The sequence below is a fragment of the Crinia signifera genome, chromosome 4, assembly GCF_055691185.1.
Source record: "Crinia signifera chromosome 4, ASM5569118v1, whole genome shotgun sequence".
NCBI lineage: Eukaryota > Metazoa > Chordata > Amphibia > Anura > Myobatrachidae > Crinia > Crinia signifera.
This window is the reverse complement of record NC_139220.1, coordinates 341,252,244-341,270,668: the sequence shown is the minus strand read 5'-3', so window position 1 is coordinate 341,270,668 and position 18,425 is coordinate 341,252,244. Positions and strand designations below refer to the sequence as shown.

The 18,425-nt window shown below is 54.8% G+C and overlaps 1 protein-coding gene across 1 annotated transcript in view; it reads right to left on the bottom strand.

Moving 5' to 3' along the window:
* The window catches only part of ACAP1 (ArfGAP with coiled-coil, ankyrin repeat and PH domains 1), a 273,447-nt gene that overhangs the window by 72,106 nt on the left and 182,916 nt on the right, over positions 1-18,425 (bottom strand). The window lies entirely within an intron of this gene.

Sequence of the window (18,425 nt, the reverse complement as noted above, 5' to 3'; positions counted from 1 at the left end):
AACTGTGCTATGCTGCAGGGGCAGATGTAACTTGTGCAGAGAGACCTGGATGAAACTGTGCTATGCTGCATGGGGCAGATGTAACATGTGCAGGGAGACCTGGGTAACACCATGCTCCGCTGCATGGGGCAGTCGTAACATGTGCAGGGAGACCTGGGTAACACCATGCTGCACTGCAGGGGCATACCTCCCAACATGACCCTCTCCAGGAGGGACACAATGCTCTGCTTCTGACTTTCCTCTTCATCTATGATTGTCATCACCTGTGGGGAGCTGGTGCTTCAGCACAGGTGATGGCAATCATACATTATCAGGGAAGTGCAGGAGCAGAGCAATGTGTCCCTCCAGGAGAGGGGCATGCTGGGAGGTATGCAGGGGGCAGATGTAACATGTGCAAAGAGACCTAGGTAACACTGCTGCGCTGCAGGGGGCAGATGTAACTTGTGCAGAGAGACCTGGGTAACACCATGCTCCGCTGCAGGGGGCAGATATAACATGTGCAGAGAGTAGACCTGGGTAACATCAAGCTGCACTGCAGGGGGCAGATGTAACATGGTCAGAGAGACTTTTGTAGGCAGAAGAGGAGGAGCTAGAGACCAAGCAGGGGAAAGCCTAACAGTTCCTCCATTTTCACTGGCGTGGGGTGGTCCGAATCTCGGTGATCGAGAAGGCCCGTATACAAATCAATACGGCTGGCGGGTTGTTTGTCCGGGCCATAGGTGCTTGCACATCCCATGCTGATCCTTGGTAACAGGCATTACTACAGGGAGGATAGGGTGCACCTTTCCCCAGCAGGCATTACTACAGGGAGGATAGGGCGCACCTTTCCCCAGCAGGCATTACTACAGGGAGGATAGGGTGCACCTTCCCCAGCAGGCATTACTACAGGGAGGATAGGGTGCACCTTTCCCCAGCAGGCATTACTACAGGGAGGATAGGGTGCACCTTTCCCCAGCAGGCATTACTACAGGGAAGATAGGGTGCACCTTTCCCCAGCAGGCATTACTACAGGGAGGATAGGGTGCACCTTTCCCAGCAGGCACTACTACAGGGAGGATAGGGTGCACCTTCCCCAGCAGGCATTACTACAGGGAGGATAGGGTGCACCTTCCCCAGCAGGCATTACTACAGGGAGGATAGGGTGCACCTTCCCCAGCAGGCATTACTACAGGGAGGATAGGGTGCACCTTTCCCCAGCAGGCATTACTACAGGGAAGATAGGGTGCACCTTTCCCCAGCAGGCATTACTACAGGGAGGATAGGGTGCACCTTTCCCAGCAGGCACTACTACAGGGAGGATAGGGTGCACCTTCCCCAGCAGGCATTACTACAGGGAGGATAGGGTGCACCTTCCCCAGCAGGCATTACTACAGGGAGGATAGGGCGCACCTTTCCCCAGCAGGCATTACTACAGGGAGGATAGGGTGCACCTTTCCCCAGCAGGCATTACTACAGGGAGGATAGGGTGCACCTTTCCCCAGCAGGCATTACTACAGGGAGGATAGGGCGCACCTTTCCCCAGCAGGCATTACTACAGGGAGGATGGGGTGCACCTTCCCCAGCAGGCATTACTACAGGGAGGATAGGGTGCACCTTTCCCCAGCAGGCATTACTACAGGGAAGATAGGGTGCACCTTTCCCCAGCAGGCATTACTACAGGGAGGATAGGGTGCACCTTTCCCAGCAGGCACTACTACAGGGAGGATAGGGTGCACCTTTCCCCAGCAGGCATTACTACAGGGAAGATAGGGTGCACCTTTCCCCAGCAGGCATTACTACAGGGAGGATAGGGTGCACCTTTCCCCAGCAGGCATTACTACAGGGAGGATAGGGTGCACCTTCCCCAGCAGGCATTACTACAGGGAGGATAGGGTGCACCTTTCCCCAGCAGGCATTACTACAGGGAGGATAGGGTGCACCTTTCCCCAGCAGGCATTACTACAGGGAAGATAGGGTGCACCTTTCCCCAGCAGGCATTACTACAGGGAGGATAGGGTGCACCTTTCCCAGCAGGCACTACTACAGGGAGGATAGGGTGCACCTTCCACAGCAGGCATTACTACAGGGAGGATAGGGTGCACCTTCCCCAGCAGGCATTACTACAGGGAGGATAGGGCGCACCTTTCCCCAGCAGGCATTACTACAGGGAGGATAGGGTGCACCTTTCCCCAGCAGGCATTACTACAGGGAGGATAGGGTGCACCTTTCCCCAGCAGGCATTACTACAGGGAGGATAGGGCGCACCTTTCCCCAGCAGGCATTACTACAGGGAGGATGGGGTGCACCTTCCCCAGCAGGCATTACTACAGGGAGGATAGGGCGCACCTTCCCCAGCAGGCATTACTACAGGGAGGATAGGGCGCACCTTTCCCCAGCAGGCATTACTACAGGGAGGATAGGGTGCACCTTCCCCCAGCAGGCATTACTACAGGGAGGATAGGGCGCACCTTTCCCCAGCAGGCATTACTACAGGGAGGATAGGGCGCACCTTCCCCAGCAGGCACTACTACAGGGAGGATAGGGCGCACCTTTCCCCAGCAGGCATTACTACAGGGAGGATAGGGCGCACCTTTCCCCAGCAGGCATTACTACAGGGAGGATAGGGCGCACCTTTCCCCAGCAGGCATTACTACAGGGAGGGTGGGGCGCACCTTTCCCCAGCAGGCATTACTACAGGGAGGATGGGGTTCACCTTTCCCCAGCAGGCATTACTACAGGGAGGATAGGGTGCACCTTTCCCCAGCAGGCATTACTACAGGGAGGATAGGGTGCACCTTCCCCAGCAGGCATTACTACAGGGAGGATAGGGCGCACCTTTCCCCAGCAGGCATTACTACAGGGAGGATAGGGTGCACCTTCCCCAGCAGGCATTACTACAGGGAGGATAGGGCGCACCTTTCCCCAGCAGGCATTACTACAGGGAGGATAGGGCGCACCTTCCCCAGCAGGCACTACTACAGGGAGGATAGGGTGCACCTTTCCCCAGCAGGCATTACTACAGGGAGGATAGGGTGCACCTTCCCCAGCAGGCATTACTACAGGGAGGATAGGGCGCACCTTTCCCCAGCAGGCATTACTACAGGGAGGATAGGGAGCACCTTTCCCCAGCAGGCATTACTACAGGGAGGGTGGGGTGCACCTTTCCCCAGCAGGCATTACTACAGGGAGGATGGGGTTCACCTTTCCCCAGCAGGCATTACTACAGGGAGGATAGGGTGCACCTTTCCCCAGCAGGCATTACTACAGGGAGGATAGGGAGCACCTTCCCCAGCAGGCATTACTACAGGGAGGATAGGGCGCACCTTCCCCAGCAGGCATTACTACAGGGAGGATAGGGTGCACCTTTCCCCAGCAGGCATTACTACAGGGAGGGTGGGGTGCACCTTTCCCCAGCAGGCATTACTACAGGGAGGATAGGGCGCACCTTCCCCAGCAGGCATTACTACAGGGAGGATAAGGCGCACCTTCCCCAGCAGGCATTACTACAGGGAGGATAGGGCGCACCTTTCCCCAGCAGGCATTACTACAGGGAGGATAGGGCGCACCTTTCCCCAGCAGGCATTACTACAGGGAGGATAGGGCGCACCTTTCCCCAGCAGGCATTACTACAGGGAGGATAGGGTGCACCTTTCCCCAGCAGGCATTACTACAGGGAGGATAGGGCGCACCTTCCCCAGCAGGCATTACTACAGGGAGGATAGGGTGCACCTTCCCCAGCAGGCATTACTACAGGGAGGATAGGGTGCACCTTCCCCAGCAGGCATTACTACAGGGAGGATAGGGTGCACCTTCCCCAGCAGGCATTACTACAGGGAGGGTGGGGTGCACCTTCCCCAGCAGGCATTACTACAGGGAGGGTGGGGTGCACCTTTCCCCAGCAGGCATTACTACAGGGAGGATAGGGCGCACCTTTCCCCAGCAGGCATTACTACAGGGAGGATAGGGCGCACCTTTCCCCAGCAGGCATTACTACAGGGAGGATAGGGTGCACCTTCACCAGCAGGCATTACTACAGGGAGGATAGGGTGCACCTTCCCCAGCAGGCACTACTACAGGGAGGATAGGGCGCACCTTTCCCCAGCAGGCATTACTACAGGGAGGATAGGGTGCACCTTCCCCAGCAGGCATTACTACAGGGAGGATAGGGTGCACCTTCCCCAGCAGGCATTACTACAGGGAGGATAGGGTGCACCTTCCCCAGCAGGCATTACTACAGGGAGGATAGGGTGCACCTTCCCCAGCAGGCATTACTACAGGGAGGATAGGGTGCACCTTCCCCAGCAGGCATTACTACAGGGAGGATAGGGTGCACCTTCCCCAGCAGGCATTACTACAGGGAGGATAGGGCGCACCTTCACCAGCAGGCATTACTACAGGGAGGATAGGGCGCACCTTTCCCCAGCAGGCATTACTACAGGGAGGATAGGGCGCACCTTTCCCCAGCAGGCATTACTACAGGGAGGATAGGGCGCACCTTTCCCCAGCAGGCATTACTACAGGGAGGATAGGGTGCACCTTTCCCCAGCAGGCATTACTACAGGGAGGATAGGGCGCACCTTTCCCCAGCAGGCATTACTACAGGGAGGATAGGGCGCACCTTTCCCCAGCAGGCATTACTACAGGGAGGATAGGGCGCACCTTCCCCAGCAGGCATTACTACAGGGAGGATAGGGCGCACCTTCCCCAGCAGGCATTACTACAGGGAGGATGGGGTGCACCTTCCCCAGCAGGCATTACTACAGGGAGGATGGGGTGCACCTTCCCCAGCAGGCATTACTACAGGGAGGATGGGGTGCACCTTTCCCCAGCAGGCATTACTACAGGGAGGATAGGGTGCACCTTTCCCCAGCAGGCATTACTACAGGGAGGATAGGGTGCACCTTCCCCAGCAGGCATTACTACAGGGAGGATAGGGTGCACCTTCCCCAGCAGGCATTACTACAGGGAGGATAGGGTGCACCTTTCCCCAGCAGGCATTACTACAGGGAGGATAGGGCGCACCTTTCCCCAGCAGGCATTACTACAGGGAGGATAGGGTGCACCTTTCCCCAGCAGGCATTACTACAGGGAGGATAGGGTGCACCTTTCCCCAGCAGGCATTACTACAGGGAGGATAGGGTGCACCTTTCCCCAGCAGGCATTACTACAGGGAGGATAGGGCGCACCTTCCCCAGCAGGCATTACTACAGGGAGGATAGGGCGCACCTTTCCCCAGCAGGCATTACTACAGGGAGGATAGGGTGCACCTTCCCCAGCAGGCATTACTACAGGGAGGATAGGGTGCACCTTCCCCAGCAGGCATTACTACAGGGAGGATAGGGTGCACCTTTCCCCAGCAGGCATTACTACAGGGAGGATAGGGTGCACCTTCCCCAGCAGGCATTACTACAGGGAGGATAGGGTGCACCTTTCCCCAGCAGGCATTACTACAGGGAGGATAGGGTGCACCTTCCCCAGCAGGCATTACTACAGGGAGGATAGGGTGCACCTTTCCCCAGCAGGCATTACTACAGGGAGGATAGGGTGCACCTTCCCCAGCAGGCATTACTACAGGGAGGATAGGGTGCACCTTCCCCAGCAGGCATTACTACAGGGAGGATGGGGTGCACCTTTCCCCAGCAGGCATTACTACAGGGAGGATAGGGTGCACCTTTCCCCAGCAGGCATTACTACAGGGAGGATGGGGTGCACCTTTCCCCAGCAGGCATTACTACAGGGAGGATAGGGCGCACCTTCCCCAGCAGGCATTACTACAGGGAGGATAGGGCGCACCTTCCCCAGCAGGCATTACTACAGGGAGGATAGGGTGCACCTTTCCCCAGCAGGCATTACTACAGGGAGGATAGGGTGCACCTTCCCCAGCAGGCATTACTACAGGGAGGATAGGGCGCACCTTTCCCCAGCAGGCATTACTACAGGGAGGATAGGGTGCACCTTCCCCAGCAGGCATTACTACAGGGAGGATAGGGCGCACCTTTCCCCAGCAGGCATTACTACAGGGAGGATAGGGTGCACCTTTCCCCAGCAGGCATTACTACAGGGAGGATAGGGTGCACCTTCCCAGCAGGCATTACTACAGGGAGGATAGGGTGCACCTTTCCCCAGCAGGCATTACTACAGGGAGGATGGGGTGCACCTTTCCCCAGCAGGCATTACTACAGGGAGGATAGGGTGCACCTTTCCCCAGCAGGCATTACTACAGGGAGGATAGGGCGCACCTTTCCCCAGCAGGCATTACTACAGGGAGGATAGGGTGCACCTTTCCCCAGCAGGCATTACTACAGGGAGGATAGGGTGCACCTTCCCCAGCAGGCATTACTACAGGGAGGATAGGGTGCACCTTCCCCAGCAGGCATAACTACAGGGAGGATAGGGTGCACCTTTCCCCAGCAGGCATTACTACAGGGAGGATGGGGTGCACCTTTCCCCAGCAGGCATTACTACAGGGAGGATAGGGTGCACCTTTCCCCAGCAGGCATTACTACAGGGAGGATAGGGCGCACCTTTCCCCAGCAGGCATTACTACAGGGAGGATGGGGTGCACCTTCCCCAGCAGGCATTACTACAGGGAGGATGGGGTGCACCTTCCCCAGCAGGCATTACTACAGGGAGGATGGGGTGCACCTTTCCCCAGCAGGCATTACTACAGGGAGGATAGGGTGCACCTTTCCCCAGCAGGCATTACTACAGGGAGGATAGGGTGCACCTTCCCCAGCAGGCATTACTACAGGGAGGATAGGGTGCACCTTCCCCAGCAGGCATTACTACAGGGAGGATAGGGTGCACCTTTCCCCAGCAGGCATTACTACAGGGAGGATAGGGCGCACCTTTCCCCAGCAGGCATTACTACAGGGAGGATAGGGTGCACCTTTCCCCAGCAGGCATTACTACAGGGAGGATAGGGCGCACCTTCCCCAGCAGGCATTACTACAGGGAGGATAGGGCGCACCTTTCCCCAGCAGGCATTACTACAGGGAGGATAGGGCGCACCTTTCCCCAGCAGGCATTACTACAGGGAGGATAGGGCGCACCTTCCCCAGCAGGCATTACTACAGGGAGGATAGGGCGCACCTTCCCCAGCAGGCATTACTACAGGGAGGATAGGGTGCACCTTCCCCAGCAGGCATTACTACAGGGAGGATAGGGTGCACCTTCCCCAGCAGGCATTACTACAGGGAGGATAGGGTGCACCTTTCCCCAGCAGGCATTACTACAGGGAGGATAGGGTGCACCTTCCCCAGCAGGCATTACTACAGGGAGGATAGGGTGCACCTTTCCCCAGCAGGCATTACTACAGGGAGGATAGGGTGCACCTTCCCCAGCAGGCATTACTACAGGGAGGATAGGGTGCACCTTTCCCCAGCAGGCATTACTACAGGGAGGATGGGGTGCACCTTCCCCAGCAGGCATTACTACAGGGAGGATAGGGTGCACCTTCCCCAGCAGGCATTACTACAGGGAGGATGGGGTGCACCTTTCCCCAGCAGGCATTACTACAGGGAGGATAGGGTGCACCTTTCCCCAGCAGGCATTACTACAGGGAGGATGGGGTGCACCTTTCCCCAGCAGGCATTACTACAGGGAGGATAGGGTGCACCTTCCCCAGCAGGCATTACTACAGGGAGGATAGGGCGCACCTTCCCCAGCAGGCATTACTACAGGGAGGATAGGGCGCACCTTCCCCAGCAGGCATTACTACAGGGAGGATAGGGTGCACCTTTCCCCAGCAGGCATTACTACAGGGAGGATAGGGCGCACCTTTCCCCAGCAGGCATTACTACAGGGAGGATAGGGTGCACCTTTCCCCAGCAGGCATTACTACAGGGAGGATAGGGTGCACCTTCCCCAGCAGGCATTACTACAGGGAGGATGGGGTGCACCTTCCCAGCAGGCATTACTACAGGGAGGATAGGGTGCACCTTTCCCCAGCAGGCATTACTACAGGGAGGATGGGGTGCACCTTTCCCCAGCAGGCATTACTACAGGGAGGATAGGGTGCACCTTTCCCCAGCAGGCATTACTACAGGGAGGATAGGGCGCACCTTTCCCCAGCAGGCATTACTACAGGGAGGATAGGGTGCACCTTTCCCCAGCAGGCATTACTACAGGGAGGATAGGGTGCACCTTCCCCAGCAGGCATTACTACAGGGAGGATAGGGTGCACCTTCCCCAGCAGGCATAACTACAGGGAGGATAGGGTGCACCTTTCCCCAGCAGGCATTACTACAGGGAGGATGGGGTGCACCTTTCCCCAGCAGGCATTACTACAGGGAGGATAGGGTGCACCTTTCCCCAGCAGGCATTACTACAGGGAGGATAGGGCGCACCTTTCCCCAGCAGGCATTACTACAGGGAGGATGGGGTGCACCTTCCCCAGCAGGCATTACTACAGGGAGGATGGGGTGCACCTTCCCCAGCAGGCATTACTACAGGGAGGATGGGGTGCACCTTTCCCCAGCAGGCATTACTACAGGGAGGATAGGGTGCACCTTTCCCCAGCAGGCATTACTACAGGGAGGATAGGGTGCACCTTCCCCAGCAGGCATTACTACAGGGAGGATAGGGTGCACCTTCCCCAGCAGGCATTACTACAGGGAGGATAGGGTGCACCTTTCCCCAGCAGGCATTACTACAGGGAGGATAGGGTGCACCTTCCCAGCAGGCATTACTACAGGGAGGATAGGGTGCACCTTTCCCCAGCAGGCATTACTACAGGGAGGATAGGGTGCACCTTTCCCCAGCAGGCATTACTACAGGGAGGATAGGGTGCACCTTCCCCAGCAGGCATTACTACAGGGAGGATAGGGCGCACCTTTCCCCAGCAGGCATTACTACAGGGAGGATAGGGTGCACCTTCCCCAGCAGGCATTACTACAGGGAGGATAGGGCGCACCTTTCCCCAGCAGGCATTACTACAGGGAGGATAGGGTGCACCTTTCCCCAGCAGGCATTACTACAGGGAGGATAGGGTGCACCTTCCCCAGCAGGCATTACTACAGGGAGGATAGGGTGCACCTTCCCCAGCAGGCATTACTACAGGGAGGATAGGGTGCACCTTTCCCCAGCAGGCATTACTACAGGGAGGATAGGGCGCACCTTTCCCCAGCAGGCATTACTACAGGGAGGATAGGGTGCACCTTCACCAGCAGGCATTACTACAGGGAGGATAGGGTGCACCTTTCCCCAGCAGGCATTACTACAGGGAGGATAGGGTGCACCTTCCCCAGCAGGCATTACTACAGGGAGGATAGGGTGCACCTTTCCCCAGCAGGCATTACTACAGGGAGGATAGGGTGCACCTTTCCCCAGCAGGCATTACTACAGGGAGGATAGGGTGCACCTTCCCCAGCAGGCATTACTACAGGGAGGATAGGGCGCACCTTCCCCAGCAGGCATTACTACAGGGAGGGTGGGGTGCACCTTCCCCAGCAGGCATTACTACAGGGAGGATAGGGTGCACCTTCCCCAGCAGGCATTACTACAGGGAGGATAGGGCGCACCTTCACCAGCAGGCATTACTACAGGGAGGATAGGGTGCACCTTCCCCAGCAGGCATTACTACAGGGAGGATAGGGTGCACCTTTCCCCAGCAGGCATTACTACAGGGAGGATAGGGTGCACCTTTCCCCAGCAGGCATTACTACAGGGAGGATAGGGTGCACCTTCCCCAGCAGGCATTACTACAGGGAGGATAGGGCGCACCTTCACCAGCAGGCATTACTACAGGGAGGATAGGGTGCACCTTCCCCAGCAGGCATTACTACAGGGAGGATAGGGTGCACCTTCCCCAGCAGGCATTACTACAGGGAGGATAGGGTGCACCTTCCCCAGCAGGCATTACTACAGGGAGGATAGGGTGCACCTTCCCCAGCAGGCATTACTACAGGGAGGATAGGGCGCACCTTTCCCCAGCAGGCATTACTACAGGGAGGATAGGGTGCACCTTCCCCAGCAGGCATTACTACAGGGAGGATAGGGCGCACCTTCCCCAGCAGGCATTACTACAGGGAGGGTGGGGTGCACCTTTCCCCAGCAGGCATTACTACAGGGAGGGTAGGGTGCACCTTCCCAGCAGGCATTACTACAGGGAGGATAGGGCGCACCTTCCCCAGCAGGCATTACTACAGGGAGGATAGGGTGCACCTTCCCCAGCAGGCATTACTACAGGGAGGATGGGGTGCACCTTTCCCCAGCAGGCATTACTACAGGGAGGATAGGGCGCACCTTCCCCAGCAGGCATTACTACAGGGAGGATGGGGTGCACCTTCCCCAACAGGCATTACTACAGGGAGGATAGGGTGCACCTTCCCCAACAGGCATTACTACAGGGAGGATAGGGCGCACCTTCCCCAACAGGCATTACTACAGGGAGGATAGGGTGCACCTTTCCCCAGCAGGCATTACTACAGGGAGGATAGGGTGCACCTTCCCCAGCAGGCATTACTACAGGGAGGGTAGGGTGCACCTTCCCCAGCAGGCATTACTACAGGGAGGATAGGGTGCACCTTCCCAGCAGGCATTACTACAGGGAGGGTAGGGTGCACCTTCCCCAGCAGGCATTACTACAGGGAGGATAGGGTGCACCTTCCCCAGCAGGCATTACTACAGGGAGGATAGGGTGCACCTTCCCCAGCAGGCATTACTACAGGGAGGATAGGGCGCACCTTTCCCCAGCAGGCATTACTACAGGGAGGATAGGGCGCACCTTCCCCAGCAGGCATTACTACAGGGAGGATGGGGTGCACCTTTTCCCAGCAGGCATTACTACAGGGAGGATAGGGCGCACCTTCCCCAGCAGGCATTACTACAGGGAGGATAGGGTGCACCTTCCCCAGCAGGCATTACTACAGGGAGGATAGGGTGCACCTTTCCCCAGCAGGCATTACTACAGGGAGGATAGGGCGCACCTTTCCCCAGCAGGCATTACTACAGGGAGGATAGGGTGCACCTTCCCCAGCAGGCATTACTACAGGGAGGATAGGGTGCACCTTCCCCAGCAGGCATTACTACAGGGAGGGTGGGGTGCACCTTTCCCCAGCAGGCATTACTACAGGAAGGATAGGGTGCACCTTCCCCAGCAGGCATTACTACAGGGAGGGTAGGGTGCACCTTCCCCAGCAGGCATTACTACAGGGAGGATAGGGTGCACCTTTCCCCAGCAGGCATTACTACAGGGAGGATAGGGCGCACCTTCCCCAGCAGGCATTACTACAGGGAGGATAGGGCGCACCTTCCCCAGCAGGTATTACTACAGGGAGGATAGGGCGCACCTTCCCCAGCAGGCATTACTACAGGGAGGATAGGGTGCACCTTTCCCCAGCAGGCATTACTACAGGGAGGATAGGGTGCACCTTCCCCAGCAGGCATTACTACAGGGAGGATAGGGCGCACCTTCCCCAGCAGGCATTACTACAGGGAGGATAGGGTGCACCTTTCCCCAGCAGGCATTACTACAGGGAGGGTGGGGCGCACCTTTCCCCAGCAGGCATTACTACAGGGAGGATAGGGCGCACCTTTCCCCAGCAGGCATTACTACAGGGAGGATAGGGTGCACCTTCCCCAGCAGGCATTACTACAGGGAGGATGGGGTGCACCTTCCCAGCAGGCATTACTACAGGGAGGATAGGGTGCACCTTCCCAGCAGGCATTACTACAGGGAGGGTGGGGTGCACCTTTCCCCAGCAGGCATTACTACAGGGAGGATAGGGTGCACCTTTCCCCAGCAGGCATTACTACAGGGAGGATGGGGCGCACCTTTCCCCAGCAGGCATTACTACAGGGGAGGATAGGGTGCACCTTTCCCCAGCAGGCATTACTACAGGGAGGATAGGGTGCACCTTCCCCAGCAGGCATTACTACAGGGAGGATAGGGTGCACCTTCCCCAGCAGGCATTACTACAGGGAGAATAGGGTGCACCTTCCCCAGCAGGCATTACTACAGGGAGGATAGGGTGCACCTTCCCCAGCAGGCATTACTACAGGGAGGATAGGGTGCACCTTCCCCAGCAGGCATTACTACAGGGAGGATAGGGTGCACCTTTCCCCAGCAGGCATTACTACAGGGGAGGATAGGGTGCACCTTTCCCCAGCAGGCATTACTACAGGGAGGATGGGGTGCACCTTCCCCAGCAGGCATTACTACAGGGAGGATAGGGTGCACCTTTCCCCAGCAGGCATTACTACAGGGAGGATAGGGTGCACCTTCCCCAGCAGGCATTACTACAGGGAGGATAGGGTGCACCTTCCCCAGCAGGCATTACTACAGGGAGGATAGGGTGCACCTTCCCCAGCAGGCATTACTACAGGGAGGATAGGGTGCACCTTTCCCCAGCAGGCATTACTACAGGGAGGATAGGGTGCACCTTCCCAGCAGGCATTACTACAGGGAGGATAGGGTGCACCTTTCCCCAGCAGGCATTACTACAGGGAGGATAGGGTGCACCTTTCCCCAGCAGGCATTACTACAGGGAGGATAGGGTGCACCTTTCCCCAGCAGGCATTACTACAGGGAGGATGGGGTGCACCTTCCCCAGCAGGCATTACTACAGGGAGGATAGGGTGCACCTTCCCCAGCAGGCATTACTACAGGGAGGATAGGGTGCACCTTCCCCAGCAGGCATTACTACAGGGAGGATAGGGTGCACCTTCCCCAGCAGGCATTACTACAGGGAGGATAGGGCGCACCTTCCCCAGCAGGCATTACTACAGGGAGGATAGGGTGCACCCTTTCCCCAGCAGGCATTACTACAGGGAGGATAGGGTGCACCTTCCCCAGCAGGCATTACTACAGGTAGGGTGGGGTGCACCTTCCCCAGCAGGCATTACTACAGGGAGGATGGGGTGCACCTTCCCCAGCAGGCATTACTACAGGGAGGATAGGGTGCACCTTCCCCAGCAGGCATTACTACAGGGAGGATAGGTGCACCTTTCCCCAGCAGGCATTACTACAGGGAGGATAGGGTGCACCTTCCCCAGCAGCCATTACTACAGGGAGGATGGGGTGCACCTTTCCCCAGCAGGCATTACTACAGGGAGGGTGGGGTGCACCTTCCCAGCAGGCATTACTACAGGGAGGGTGGGGTGCACCTTTCCCCAGCAGGCATTACTACAGGGAGGATAGGGCGCACCTTTCCCCAGCAGGCATTACTACAGGGAGGATAGGGTGCACCTTCCCCAGCAGGCATTACTACAGGGAGGTATAGGGCCGCACCTTTCCCCAGCAGGCATTACTACAGGGAGGATAGGGTGCACCTTCCCCAGCAGGCATTACTACAGGGAGGATAGGGTGCACCTTCCCCAGCAGGCATTACTACAGGGAGGATAGGGTGCACCTTCCCCAGCAGGCATTACTACAGGGAGGATAGGGTGCACCTTTCCCCAGGAGGCATTACTACAGGGAGGATAGGGTGCACCTTCCCCAGCAGCCATTACTACAGGGAGGATAGGGTGCACCTTTCCCCAGCAGGCATTACTACAGGGAGGATAGGGTGCACCTTTCCCCAGCAGGCATTACTAAAGGGAGGATAGGGTGCACCTTCCCCAGCAGGCATTACTACAGGGAGGATAGGGTGCACCTTTCCCAGCAGGCATTAATACAGGGAGGATAGGGTGCACCTTTCCCCAGCAGGCATTACTACAGAGAGGATAGGGTGCACCTTTCCCCAGCAGGCATTACTACAGGGAGGATAGGGTGCACCTTTCCCAGCAGGCATTACTACAGGGAGGATAGGGTGCACCTTCCCCAGCAGGCATTACTACAGGGAGGATAGGGTGCACCTTTCCCAGCAGGCATTACTACAGGGAGGATAGGGTGCACCTTCCCCAGCAGGCATTACTACAGGGAGGATAGGGCGCACCTTTCCCCAGCAGGCATTACTACAGGGAGGATAGGGCGCACCTTCCCCAGCAGGCATTACTACAGGGAGGATAGGGTGCACCTTCCCCAGCAGGCATTACTACAGGGAGGATAGGGTGCACCTTCCCCAGCAGGCATTACTACAGGAAGGATAGGGTGCACCTTTCCCCAGCAGGCATTACTACAGGGAGGATGGGGTGCACCTTCCCCAGCAGGCATTACTACAGGGAGGATGGGGTGCACCTTTCCCCAGCAGGCATTACTACAGGGAGGATAGGGTGCACCTTCCCCAGCAGGCATTACTACAGGGAGGATAGGGTGCACCTTTCCCCAGCAGGCATTACTACAGGGAGGATGGGGTGCACCTTTCCCCAGCAGGCATTACTACAGGGAGGGTGGGGTGCACCTTTCCCCAGCAGGCATTACTACAGGGAGGATGGGGTGCACCTTTCCCCAGCAGGCATTACTACAGGGAGGATAGGGTGCACCTTTCCCCAGCAGGCATTACTACAGGGAGGATAGGGTGCACCTTCCCCAGCAGGCATTACTACAGGGAGGATAGGGTGCACCTTTCCTCAGCAGGCATTACTACAGGGAGGATGGGGTGCACCTTCCCCAGCAGGCATTTGTATCTTCCTTGACAATATTTTTAGGTAGCTGGCTTTTGCTTGGTTTTTTTAATCTTGTTGTGGTGGGAGGTCGCTACCAGCCAGCAGTCAAAGCATGGTATAAGAGGTCATTGTGGGGCACCCCCTTTTGGTAGGACGGCGGGTGTGTCTTTCCCATACGGGTGGACAAAGGGCATTCCTGTGCGGTAGAGCCCATTGCTCTGCCAGGTTCAAGGCTATGCAGGTTAGAGTGACCAACTCATCCCTTTAATCCGGGACACATATTAATTACACAGGTTCTGTGGCCGTTTAAAACCAAGTGAAAGCCAGCCACAGAACCTGTGTAATTAATATGTGTCCCGGATAAAGGGATGAGTTGGTCACCCTAATGCAGGTAGGAGGCGGTGGTGAGCCCCTCCTTGGTTTTTGGATAAGATCAAGTTGACTGGGCTGGAGTTGGTAGCCACTCTCTCTGCCATCCTCCACATTTAGTTTAAAGTTAGTCAAACATGGTCACTGATCAATAAACGCTTTTGACCTTTCGAAATCTAGGACTTTTTTGTCCGTGTATTTATTTAAATATCCTTCTCGAACTTTGTAGCTGGCCTTAATATTAATAACCATAACTTGAAATTCACTAGTAACAATAATGTACATAAAATAGAATTTCTCAATCTGGTTTTGAATACAGAGAACTGGACGGAACAGTCTGGTATCCTTACATATACCCATTTAAAAAGCGTCGACAGCAATAGCTATGTCGACTACAAGAGCTGTCATTACCGGAAGTGGTTAGATAACATTCCTCTATCTAAATATATGAGAATTAAAAAAAATTGTAGCGACTCTGAAGAACAGGCTATAATATTTGACAATAGGTTCAAAGAAAAAAACTATCCATCTACACTAATTGAGAAATGTAAAACCCGTGTTTGTTCCCGTGAAAGAGATAGTCGTTTACCATATACAGTGACCAATCAAGATGAAAATAAGATTTCTGTCCCGTTCATTACTCGATACAATTCCCAGGAAAAGCAGATTAAAGCCATTCTGAACAGGCACTGGGACATGTTACTCCTGGATCCACTCCTTAAAGGGGTATTACCCAAACGGCCACAGGTAGTTTTTAAACGCGCTAACACATTGAAATCAGTGTTGGCACCAAGTAATCTAAAAGTGGACCATGATTCTAGTTGGCTAAAGTCTGTCAATATGTAACCAGAGATAAAACTAAATTCTCCAATTACGAGAAAACGAGGTCTTTTGTCATTAAATGCCATATGTGCTGTACTACAACATGCGTGATTTATCTCTTAGAGTGCAGCTGCGGAAAACGATACGTGGGTAAAACTAAAAGACAAATAAAAATCTTGCAATATTAAAAACAAGGTTTCCCTGCATAGTGTCGCACATGCAATGTGTCTTTATGCATAGTGCATAGTGTCTTCATGCATAGTGTCGCACAACACTTCGTGCAATGTTGTAACTCGGATTTAGCCAATTTTACTTTTAAAGGTATTGAGCGAGTGGCTCTTGATAATCGAGGTGGGAACTTAATGAAGTATGAGGGAGACCTATTGGATTTACCCATTGGGTACGCTATCTCCCAATGGATTAAATGGATGCGATATCACTCCCTTTCTGCACTAATATCATTTCGGCTGCGGGCTAGGTACTGGGTTATCAGACGCTGTTGAGCTGTGCTCCGTCTGTGCGCCCTATAGTGCTATGCCCTGCGCGTTATGAGGTGCAGTAGTGATTGAGCATTCCATTACATTTATCCCCCTACTATCAGTGTTGTACTGTTTTATAATATTTGTATGAGGTTATTTAAGGTATATGTATTGTTTTTGTATTATACATAGATTATTCATTATGTTTTTGTAGTTTTATTTTGCTTATATGTATTGCTGCTAATTATGTCTTTATCTTTGTTAATCCCAAACAGGATAGGGCTGCTGGACTGAAACATCGCGGTTTTTTTAACGTCTCTATTTTTTATATATGTTGGCATATTGTGATTTTATCACATTATTTGGCAGATATCCACATGGTTGGACATGTGGTTATATTACATCGATATATATATTTTATTACTGGTAATATTTATTATGATATGCAGATGTTTTTAGAGCTGTGAAGCCTTTTTTCGGATGATTTCCTTATGATTTTCTACACATATGATTATATCTCCGTTTATCTCTTATGAAAATTGCCTGCATCTGTGAGGGGCGTGTTACTGTGTATAAAAACCACCGGTACTTCTTTACTTTCACGGCGCCACTAGAAATCGCGGTCATCGCGGGCATTGAATGCACTAAAAAATCGGGTGCGACGCGATGCCCGCGATTTCCCATAGGGACCAATGTTACATTTCTCAATGGACACGATTTTCTGTTCAATGCCTCAATTGACACGATTTTTCCATAGGAAACAATGTTAAATGGCCCACAGAGGCCAAATAGGCACCCTCAAGTGTGAAATGGCCCCCACAATTGTTAACGCCACCCCACGATCAACGTCAACCCGAAGCGTGGCGAGCGCAGCGAGCCCGCGAGGGGCGGCGGTACGCGTCCTCCGACCTTTTCATGCCCTACTATCCACTAGGGCGTGGAGTGAGAATAGAATAGTGTGGCGAGCGCAGCGAGCCACCGAGCCCCGCGAGGGGACGCGGATACCTTCACAGGTAAACGCGTCCCTTCGCGGGCTTCACAGGTATCCGCGTGCGCTCGCCACGCTTCGGGCTCGGTGGCTCGCTGCGCTCGCCACACTATTCTATTCTCACTCCATGCCCTAGTGGATAGTAGGGCATGAAAAGGTCGGAGGACGCGTACCACCGCCCCTTGCGGGCTCGCTGCGCTCGCCACGCTTCGGGTTGACGTTGATCGTGGGGTGGCGTTAACAACTTGAGGGTGGCTATTTGGCCTCTGTGGGCCATTTAACATTGTTTCCTATGGAAAAATCGTGTCAATTGAGGCATTGAACAGAAAATCGTGTCCAATGAGAAATTTAACATTGGTCCCTATGGGAAATCGCGGGCATCGCGGGCATCGCGTCGCACCCGATTTTTTAGTGCATTCAATGCCCGCGATGACCGCGATTTTCTATCTGTCCTAATCTAGTGGCGCCGTGAAAGTAAAGAAGTACCAAACCACCTTGGTAATGTTAGAGACACACCCCCTGAAGCGGTGACGAAACTAGTTGGGCGTGCCAGAGTCCTGACGTTTTCGGCTGTCCGTCTTGTGGCTTTCCAGCCTTTCCTGAGTGTGCCGGTGTGAAGTTGTGATCTAGTCGGTGTTGGGCGCCGTATCCAGCGGTGTCCTCCTCGCAGTATCCACCGTTCATCCACGCTGATGTGCTGTTACACTGTGTTGCTGATTATCCCTTTCTTCGATGTATGTGATCTTTTATTTCCCAGTAAAGTTGTTACTTTTAAATTCTCCCAAGTGCTTTTCTCCTTTCTTCTGTTGCAAATACACACAGTCCCGTGGTGAGGGTCTCTGGAGAAAAACGCTGCACTCATCATTGTGCTATAGCTATTGGACCTGCAGAGGACATTGCGCCTGGTATCTCTGTATTTTTTGTCTATGTATGTATGTAAGTATGTATGTATGCATGTGCGGATTTAGGGGGGGCACCCGGGAACGTGCCCCCCCTGTTATTTCTGACAAAAAATGTTTTTATACTTGAGCTGCCGCCCACCGCCGCTGGAAAGAAAGAAATCACAGCCGGCAGAGAGCGGTGAGCTGCCCGGCTGTATTCACATTGAGAACACTATTGCAGCAGCCCTAGGTCCAGACTCCCTGGTATTTTAAAACTTGCGCTGCCGCACGCCGGGTCCGCGTGCCAATCGGAGCTTGCTGGGTACGGACAGCAGTCACAGTACCTTATAAACAGATTGGGTATGGAGCTACGGAGAGCAGTCACAGTACCATATAAACAGATGGGGTACGGAGCTACGG